The 8,317-nt window shown below is 50.0% G+C and overlaps 1 long non-coding RNA gene across 5 annotated transcripts in view; it reads left to right on the forward strand.

Annotated features, from left to right (window-relative positions):
- LOC137851408 (uncharacterized) overlaps nucleotides 1-3,725 on the forward strand; it is a 31,150-nt gene extending 27,425 nt beyond the window's left edge. For 2 of the 5 annotated variants that reach the window (XR_011093162.1, XR_011093160.1), the window contains exon 5: nucleotides 115-248. This is a non-coding gene — a long non-coding RNA (uncharacterized lncRNA). Of the gene's footprint in view, nucleotides 1-114; nucleotides 2,426-2,505 lie in introns of those variants that run through there. The other 3 variants (XR_011093163.1, XR_011093167.1, XR_011093168.1) reach the window with 3 other exon arrangements.
- Nucleotides 3,726-8,317: the final 4,592 nt, after the last annotated feature.

The following is an 8,317-nucleotide window of genomic DNA, read 5'->3' on the forward strand; positions in this document are numbered from 1 at the left end:
CAGGTTTATGTAGCAGAGGTAATGTCCAGTGTTTTTGAATCCCATAGTGTGGTCAGTGCCCACATAGGACGAGGGCAGCAATCTCATTGTCTGTATATTTGTTCTGACCTACAGAGTGCAGCCCTGGGCTCCCACTGCCTTGGACCGCAGCATCCTGAAGGAAATGCTTCCAGCACACATTTTCCCAGGCAAATAAAATAGTTAATTATCAACATTAACAGGTGAGATCTTCACATTTCCATGCCTGATGTGCAGATATCTCAGGTGGTCTCTGAAGCGTCTTCTGCAGATGGGGTGTGGATCCTCAACCCTCACTCAAGACATCAGGTTTTTCTAAGCAGCGGTGAAGCTAGATTTTAATTTAATTAATTAATTTAGCTGGTGTCACCACTGAAGGCCCTTTTTATGTGACCCTGATCCCTGCAGAGTGGTTTTGTACAGGTGTTGCTTCAGGGGAGGTCAGGGATCTCTCCATGCTGCTGCTATCGGCCCCGTCTGATCTCCGTGCCCCCAGGAAGGAGCAGGGCTGCCCAGGGACATCGCATACAGGACACTGGTTTCGGGTCTCCTCCGGAGCCGGGAGATGGTGCAACCTGCCCACAGAGCTCTCAGCGCTGCTGACATTGGGCAAGGACATTTCCATAACCAGGATAAATAAACAGATGCCTTTTCTTGCTCTAGGGAGATTATTTCTTCTGTGCCACTAGCCCGAGACTGTTTGCTTGGCTTAGCCCGTATTTTTACCATATGCAACAAGCCTTAACCACTTCATTTGAGGCTGTTATTCATTTGCAGCCAATATGAAACATTTCTGGAGTTTCTTTTTCATTTTTCTGGCTCTTGCACGTTGCTAATCTCTCCCCTTCTCTACATACACTCTCTTCTCTAGCATTTCAGGTCTCCTCTCCTGTAATATTTTAAATCCTTTATTGCCCGATGCTGCAGACGGAGTATTGGTTACCTTCCATCACCAGTCTGGCCGCGAGGACTTCCTTTGCTTGACAGGTTGATTACTTTGTCAAGGTGAATGTTAAGTCGAGCCTGTCTGGAGCACCTCCGTGTGTTTGCTGCCAGGCTCCAGCTGCGAGCTGGTCTCTTACCAGACACGCTGTTCCACCAGACAGAGAATAAAATTAGGAGTAAAACCGGGATTTTGAGGGGCTTTTCTCCCCACTTCCCTTACAAGGTGGACGTTGCTCCAGTTTATACCAATGGGGTTTAGATGGCCAACTCTCTAAATGCAATAAGCTAATATATGGAAAGCAAACCCAACTGATGGAATGAAGAAGACTCCCAGTCCCAGCAACAGCTCAGCAAAACCCACAAATAGAAATTAGGAGTTAATAAAAATTGTACCGATTAAAACTAGGAAAGCTAATCAAGGTGGGAAAGAAACTTTCTCCCCATCATATAGATCTTGGTGTCCCGGATAGCTCCCCTTGCCAGACGCGGTGCACAGGGCTGGACCCAGTTATCTCCCTGCTCACCAAACGGGCTACACGCCACACCAAACCTTGCCTCCTTGTGCCAGGCACATGCTGCTCGGTTCTCCACACCCTCAGCTTGTTCTCAGGTTCTGCTTGACCCCTACACACAACAAATTAATGGGAGTTTGTCCTTCATAGGTGGTTTTCCCTCATCTTCAGTAACCCCTAAAAGAGGGTAGCTGTAGTGTTACCAGTGCCCAGTGGATGTCATCAGGGAAAAAAGGAAAAAACAAGAAAATTAAATGCATTTAATTGTGGTTCCTGAGGGAGAGCAGGTTACACTGTTTATGAGCTGCAAGCCAGGTCAAGAGGGTTGGATCTTCCACAGAGAAATTGCTGACATTGGCCCAAAAATGTCATTGGTAAGGTAAGGAAAAGCATCCAAATCCTTCTTAACTGTCCTTAGTTGATACTTTATAGGAAGTGGCATCCAGACCACTTAAGAAATTGGGAACTAAGGGTAAATAGCACAAAGAAAACAGGGGGTGAAGGTAAGGAAACCGAGTCACGGTGCTGAGTGCTCCTGGGAAGTTAGTCCCAATAAGTGCCGGAGCCACACATCACCTGGGACCAGAGTGCAAACAACTCCCTTCTGCCGCTGCTGAGAGAGTGTCGCAACTTCTTGGGCAAGACACAGAAATAAAAAAGGTTGGCCGGCATTACTATCTGGTGGTAGGGGAGCGTTTATTTCCCTAACCACAAGCGGCTGTGCCTGACCATTTTGGACATCTGAGCAGGCAGTTCCGAGGAAAGCTGCGTAGGCTTGGTTTTCCGAGGGGCCTGTTTCCAGTATGTGCAAACTTCATTTTTCCTCGATAGGAGAAATCCTTGTTTATACTTTTAGGAATTCATTCCTGGCATATCGTAGCAGAAATTGTAAACAAAGGCACGGTGGACTGGTAAGGCCGTGGGGACCAACTTTTGCTGGGCGATGCAAGGTAACCTCGCCACTGAGAACGGCCGGGACGGCGGCCAACCAAGATTAATGGCATCATTAACGTCCCCGGTTTATTTATAGGTTCAAAAACGTCTCAGATCTGCAAACTGAGCAGCGTCACGCCGTGCAACGCAGCGACTCGCAGGTCTCCTGCTTCTGTCCTGTTCCTGTGCTTTCACCCTGATTGCTGAGACTGTAAAACCTCAGGGCAGGGACTGGCTCTCATTGCACACCTACGCTATGAACCTTCTCAATTCTCTTTTTGAAGAATTCCTGAGGCCCAGGCTGGGCAGTCATCACCAGAATTAGAGATTTTCTGCCTCCATTTTTAAGCTGCAAGCTCTGTGGGAGGAGGACTGAAAGTCTCGTAGCTGTGGAGAGCACCTAGGTTGTGTGGGGCCCCAGTGAAGCATGCAGATATAATTAATGACCGTGGAGGTCTTCCCACAGGTGCCAAGAGCCAGAAGAGCCAGCTCTGCTCCAAGGTCCTCAAGGAAACATGAAGGACTGTCAAAAAAAGAAAGAGCACCCTGAGCGTGTTGGCCCTGGAGTGGGAGTTTTCAGCTTGTGGCCTGCCTCCAGGAGCTCAGGAGAAGGTGGGTTAGAGAGGGGGCTTCTTGTCAGCAGGCAGCCACCCAAGGGATCTGCAGAGCCACAGGGGCTTGAGGGGTAAGAGGAGAACATACAAATGTCAGGAGGGACCCCTGACCTCCAGAAACGCCATTAACCAGTGTGTCGCCTTGTGAAGACATGGTTTTGGAGGGCAGCCACCCTTCATCTTCCTGTTTGTGATGTATTCATCTGAGTTACACGCCTGCGTCAGTCTCTCCTTGGCCCTCTGTCTTCTGTGGGGTAAAATAAAGAGCTGGCAGAGAACTGCTCAAGCTGCTGGTTGTCTTCATTTCTTTGGGAAATGAGGCCACGTCAGGGCAGAGTAAAGGAGTCCAAGATACAAGAAGGGGCTGAAGGAGGATTTCTCTGCCATGGGCACTGCAGATAAAACCACAACCCTGTGATCCTCTCACTGTCAGTGTCTGGTGGGCTCAAAACATCTCAACCTCTTACTTTCCCCTTCTCCTCTTTTCCTCTTGGGTTCTGGGCTCCAGGTCCTCTCCATCCCCTCCTGGACAGGACCCAGCTCCCTGCTGTGAGAGGGAAGTTAGTGCTGGCTCTGTGCCTCAGTTTCCCTGTCTGACCATGACACTCAACAAGTTTTGCACAGCCCTTTGAAGGACAAAAGCAGAATTATTTCAGTCATCAAAAGGCCATGACTGGGAAAGTATTTATTTCCTTGTCTGATATACGTGAGATCCCATACAATATAAAAGGCTTCAAGGAAATGCAGGTCATATGCAGCATCTGAGATAAAAGGGGAAAAAAGGTAACATTTTAACTGTGCTCCACTTATCCCAGGAAAGAGACACCTCTCACGTAGTTGTTTCTCATCTAAATTCCTGAACATCTAACTCATGCTAGCTTAGAGGAGTGAGACTCATGGTGTAAGAGGCCATCTACATTTCTCTCAGACTGATTATATGCTTTGAAAGGTGAATATAAAAGGTGCAAGGTGCTTTTTTTTTCAACATCTAAGCCACAGAGGGACAGCTGTCTCCCAGACTTCAGTGCTGAATGGCTTCTGTGCAATTGCTCACCTCTGATACAGAAAGCAAGGGCTGGGATTTATTATTTTTTTTCCTGTTTCACTAGGCTACACCCTGTTGTAACCATATTTAACCTTTCTTTTTCTAGCTGCCAACACTGGGTGGCACTAGGTAACTCCTGACATTACACAAAATTGACTCTCGAACTTGAATCATGCTAACTTGGCTCCACACTGTCCTGACAGCAACTGGTTTTGTTTGAGAAACTTAGGATCGTATGGTTGATGCAGTAGACACAGCTGACTCACATGGCACATTTTGTACTTCCTTGGTTTGTTAGGCTGCTAAAGCACTCCTGAAACTCTGGCACCACAGGTTTGGTAAAGACTCAATGTGCTCTTGGGCTTTGAAGCCAAGTTTCTTACTTAGTGAGGTACAAATGGCTGGAATACTTTAAAATAGCTGTGCTGGAGATTAAAACACATGTCACAGAATCACAGAATGGTTGAGGCTGGAAGGTACCCCTGGAAAGCATCTGATCCAAGACCCCTGTCCAAGCAGGGTCAGCCAGAGCAGGTTGTGCAGAACCATGTCCTGTCAGGTTTTGAGTACCTCCAGGCATGGAGACTCCACAACCTCTCTGGGGAGCATCCTGAGTGTTCAACCACCTTCAGTGTAAAAGAGTATTTCAGCTGGCCCATTGCCTCTTATCCTGGGCTGGCAGACTTAGAAGAGTCTGTCCCTGTCTTCTTTACTCTACCCCAACATCAGGTACTCAGGTACTGAGGGCACACTCTGTCCCACCATCCACGTCATTAAAATGAAATTAAACAATATTGGACCCAAATTTCATCCCATGGTACTCCACTAGTGCCTGGCCTCACTATTCTTGAGCAGGAGGTAAAACTCGAAAACCATGGGGACCACGCTGGACCCCATTTGAGGCTGCAGCATCCCCCCCTGCAGCATTCCCCCGTCGCTCTGGCAGCTCCCCACCAGCCCCAAAGGCTTCCTGAAGATCTCGGAGCAGAGCCTGGAAGCCGCCGTGTCTGCTGCTGCCAGCTGCGCGCTGTGAACGTCCCGTTAAAATAAATCAGCTTTTATAAGAACACAACCACAAATGCGTGCCTCCCCCCCCTGCCGTCGGTGCTTACTCTACAAACGCTGAGGTTGCTGTTTTAAGGACCCGTAATGGCTCCGCTGGGCTTTGTGTGACCCCAGGGCCGGGTGCTGGTGCACATGGTGATGGAGACAGCAAAAAATCGGGGCTGAGAAATGTGTCCTGGGAGGACATGTGGCTGAGCCCCCCATGGAGACCCATCACCGTGCCCTGGAAATAAAAGCGAGCATCACAACATTGGTACCTGTCCCTAGGAAGGTGTTTAAAGTCTAACAGTGGGTGGAATAAGCTAACGGGCTCATAAAAAGTTTTGTCCTGAGAGCAAGGACATAGAAACATCGATGATAAATCTGTAACGTGGAAATAGAGGTCGGTATCAAACCTCTACATGGACGTCCTCAAGGTGGCTGGGGGGCAAGAAGCAGAAGAAACCTTCTCATTAAATCTTCTACAGGATAAACAGAAGGGTTTTGAGCTTTAAGCCTTTTTTTTCGTTGACTGAAATGTCGACTACTGGCAGCTCTGCTTTGTCAAACACACAAGGACCCCAAAGAGGCAGAAGCCTTTCAGAGAGAGGCCCTGGCTTTGCAGGGATCATGGGGCTTGTGGCCACATTCAGGCCGAGGATAAACCCCGCTGTCCACAGGGATAACCTGGGGAAAGGCAGTCGCACAGGGTTTTTCCATTGCTGCAGAAACCTTTGCTGCAATTCAGCTCATGTTGATTAACCCTGAACGCTGGATTCTTCAAAAGTGATTAGTGAGCTCATACTGGAAACAGAAACAGATGCACCATCTGTTACGCAGTACACGGCTTTTAGAGGGAGGTTTTCCTGAAACACAGTTGTTGCAGAGACTGACGTGAGTCTTCACTGCTGCCACCTTCCCGTTACCTCCCTAGAAGCCGAAAACCCCTCTGGACATGCACATTGAACTGGGGGGCTTTGCTTTTAGGGCAAGGTGGTGCAGCTCTGGCCAGTGAGTGGGCCGAGAGCTGAGCCACGCTGGGCTTGCAGCCTTTGGGGTAGGGCTTTGCGGCAGAGATGCTTTCCAAGTGGCTGAAATCCCAGAGCAGAGAAGTCTGGGCTTCGGTCTGGACTTGTGCCCGTGCCTCGGAGCATCTCCTCCTTGAGTGAAATGGAAACACCGAGAGGTCAGAGGTGGGTTTTCTCACTCCTCCAGCAGAGCTGTTCCATGCAGCGCATCCCTGCCCCCAAATGCTCCCAGTCTGCCCCGTAGTCACTCGCTGCGGGTCTGGGGGATTAGCAGAAGCCCTAAGCAGCTCTCAGACAGCAATTGCAATTACGGTCCTGCCGCAGTGATCGTCCACAGCCCTGCTCCGCGTCCCCGTCCGGAGCAGCAGGAGATTCGAAGGAGCGCTGCGAGGCCGAAGAAAGCCGCACACGCCAATGTGCCTCCCTCGATTGAATCTGGCATCCTTCTGGCTTTCATATTTCCCGAAGGGCAAAGGGCACGCTTGTGCTTTTCATAGCACTGCTGCCTGATAACTAATATCTGCTCTAATATCTGCTCTGGGCGAGGTGTCGGAGGGCAGCAGCGGCTTCCCTTTGATCCCGAGCTCACCTGTGTCAGCGCAGCTGCACAACCAGCCCAAAAGCTTCCAGGACTCGTGCTTTCTTCTACCATTTCCACAGCACAAACCTCATGCCTCCTATCCAAAGAGCCTGGCAGGCCTCCGTTTGCACACATATCTCCGATTTATTATTTACACAGAACCAGAGAGGGACCGCTGCTTTTTGAGCCCGTGGCAAAATGGCTCGCTGCTTCCAGCGCGCTTCAAAGTCGGGGACAGGATCCAGCGGAGATGGAAAGCATGGGAAGGGGACTGCTGTTGTTGAAAGGACCAGATTTTGATACACACCATGCCTACAAAGCCCAGGTGTGGGGAAGGCCCAAACCCCGGAACATCCCTTGAGCAGCAGTGGGTCAGGGGAAGCTGAGCACCGTGCTCCAGCATCACACGTGGGCATCTTCTGAGCATGGGGCCTGCTGCATGGCAGTGTTTTTTCCCAGCTTAGGCCAGATGCAATCCTTCAAATGCAATCCCTCTCTGCCCCCAGGCTCATACGGTGGGCGAGGAGGGCTCCGTTTCGCTGCCCCCATGAGCTCAGTTCCCCTGCACGGACAACACGGCTTGCCCGGCCTCTTGCTCATTCCCCCAGGGCTGATTCAAAAAAGATGTTGGCAGAAGATGTTAGGGAGCTCTCCGAAAAAACCTCTTCTCATGCTCCGGCACTTCCTTCTCTCCTTCCCCAGGCAGGTCTGGTCTGCACGCACCCGTCCCCACTGCTGCCTCGCCGCAGGTCCTCCTGGTTAATTCAGAGCGCTTAATTAGAGAGCTGATCAGCCCTCTGCCCTGTGAAGTGTCACAGAGGGGTGAGGCTGGCAGGGACCCCTGGAGGCCCCTGGTGCCAGCCCTGCCCAAGCAGGGACACCAAAGCAGGCTGCCCAGGACCACGTCCAGGCGGCTTTTTAACAGAAAAAAATGGAAAGCATGGAAAAAATGAGGGATTTTGGGGTCTTCCTCCATTTCCTTGATATCCCAGAGCATCCCTGCCTGGTTCCCATGGGATTTGGGTCCCTGGGGCTCAGCGATGCTTGGGGTCCCTGCACAGAAACCCCAGTGACACCGAGAGCTGAGCCCTGTGCTCTAGGACCACGGTTTGATGGGACCTTAGATCCTCCTCGGGGACAGAAACCCCTCTGATAGCCAGACCTGCACCAGCCCACCGCCCTAATAATTCGGTAATAATTTGTCCCTGCACCCAAAAACAGTCCCATTTTTTTTTTTTTCCCCCAAGTGTTTAGCAAATGTAACCTCTGTGTTTTATAACTTTTGTTCATTGATCAAACTGATGTGTTTCTCCTGTGGACAAATAGTCATTACATCTGAAAGTTTACAGCCCGGCTTTGAAGTTAATGTTCGCCGAGATGAAGGAGAAAGTTCACACTTCTTCTATTGTTTCCATGCCTTTTGGCTCCCCACCAGATAGGACAGCAATGCCTTAAATTTACAAGTGATGACTATTTTTGCAGCCAGAAAAAAAGCCAAAAAAACCTTGCTAAAATAATAATGGCTCGAATCCTGTCATGCTCAGCAAAACGCTGGGAGAGGAGGGAAGTGGATCCAGGAAATCTCCGAGCGTTTCAGA

The sequence above is a fragment of the Anas acuta genome, chromosome 1, assembly GCF_963932015.1.
Source record: "Anas acuta chromosome 1, bAnaAcu1.1, whole genome shotgun sequence".
Classification (NCBI taxonomy): Eukaryota; Metazoa; Chordata; class Aves; order Anseriformes; family Anatidae; genus Anas; species Anas acuta.